The 1,499-nt window shown below is 48.1% G+C and overlaps 3 non-coding genes across 3 annotated transcripts; all 3 read right to left on the minus strand.

The window, feature by feature from the left end:
* Positions 1 to 400: 400 nt before the first annotated feature.
* On the minus strand, positions 401 to 519 carry LOC123177998 (5S ribosomal RNA). Its single transcript, XR_006489260.1, has one exon. It is a non-coding gene; the product is annotated as a 5S ribosomal RNA (ribosomal RNA).
* A 373-nt stretch (positions 520 to 892) lies between these two features.
* On the minus strand, positions 893 to 1,011 carry LOC123177997 (5S ribosomal RNA). Its single transcript, XR_006489259.1, has one exon. It is a non-coding gene; the product is annotated as a 5S ribosomal RNA (ribosomal RNA).
* A 369-nt stretch (positions 1,012 to 1,380) lies between these two features.
* LOC123177999 (5S ribosomal RNA) lies at positions 1,381 to 1,499 on the minus strand. Its single transcript, XR_006489261.1, has one exon. It is a non-coding gene; the product is annotated as a 5S ribosomal RNA (ribosomal RNA).

A 1,499-nucleotide genomic window follows, 5' to 3' on the forward strand; every position in this document is an offset into this window, starting at 1 on the left:
GTGCTTTAGTGCTGGTATGATCGCATCTGACATGTTACCCCCGCCTTCGTCCCTTATGCTTGCCACTCCCAGGTCCACCTCAAAGATGGTTGTCATTCTTACTACCATTACAACCGTTGCCTAATAATGGATAATGCCCTATATATACTGCTTACTCCCCCCCCCCTCAAACACGGAGACGGGTTTACCACGGTTTCCACCCCTCCCTTTATACCGCAGTAACACGTATTTTTTACCCCTTTCAGAACGCGCTCCTCGCGCCACAAAGCCGCCTCTAGACGCGTGACCAATGAGCAGCGAGCTAAAACATATCGCAAATGTCAAAAATAATATAACGGGGTTAATATATATCGCGCACATGCGATATGTTTGTCACGAGGCGCAAAAAATAATTAAAAAGGGAATGCAACACGAGGACTTCCCAGGAGGTCACCCATCCTAGTACTACTCTCGCCCAAGCACGCTTAACTTCGGAGTTCTGATGGGATTCGGTGCTTTAGTGCTGGTATGGCCGCATCCGACATGTTACCCCCGCCTTCGTCCCTTATGCTTGCCACTCCCAGGTCCACTGCAAAGATGATTGTCATTCTTACTACCATTACAACCGTTGCCTAATAATGGATAATGCCCTATATATACTACTTACTCCCCCCCCCCTCAAACACGGAGACGGGTTTACCACGGTTTCCACCCCTCCCTCTATACCGCAGCAACACGTATTTTTTTACCCCTTTCAGAACGCGCTCCTCGCGCCACAAAGCCGCCTCTAGACGCGTGACCAACGAGCAGCGAGCTAAAACATATCGCCAATGTCAAAAATAATATAACGGGGTTAATATATATCGCGCACATGCAATATGTTTGTCACGAGACGCAAAAAATAATTAATAAGGGAATGCAACACGAGGACTTCCCAGGAGGTCACCCATCCTAGTACTACTCTCGCCCAAGCACGCTTAACTTCGGAGTTCTGATGGAATCCGGTGCTTTAGTGCTGGTATGATCGCATCTGACATGTTACCCCCGCCTTCGTCCCTTATGCTTGCCACTCCCAGGTCCACTTCAAAGATGATTGTCATTCTTACTACCATTACAACCGTTGCCTAATAATGGATAATGCCCTATATATACTGCTTACTCCCCCCCCTCAAACACGGAGACGGGTTTACCACGGTTTCCACCCCTCCCTCTATACCGCAGTAACACGTATTTTTTACCCCTTTCAGAACGCGCTCCTCGCGCCACAAAGCCGCCTCTAGACGCGTGACCAACGAGCAGCGAGCTAAAACATATCGCAAATGTCAAAAATAATATAACGGGGTTAATATATATCGCGCCATGCGATATGTTTGTCACGAGGCGCAAAAAATAATTAAAAAGGGAATGCAACACGAGGACTTCCCAGGAGGTCACCCATCCTAGTACTACTCTCGCCCAAGCACACTTAACTTCGGAGTTCTGATGGAATCCGGTGCTTTAGTGCTGGTATGATCGCATCT

The sequence above is a fragment of the Triticum aestivum genome, unplaced genomic scaffold (assembly GCF_018294505.1).
Source record: "Triticum aestivum cultivar Chinese Spring unplaced genomic scaffold, IWGSC CS RefSeq v2.1 scaffold69224, whole genome shotgun sequence".
NCBI lineage: Eukaryota > Viridiplantae > Streptophyta > Magnoliopsida > Poales > Poaceae > Triticum > Triticum aestivum.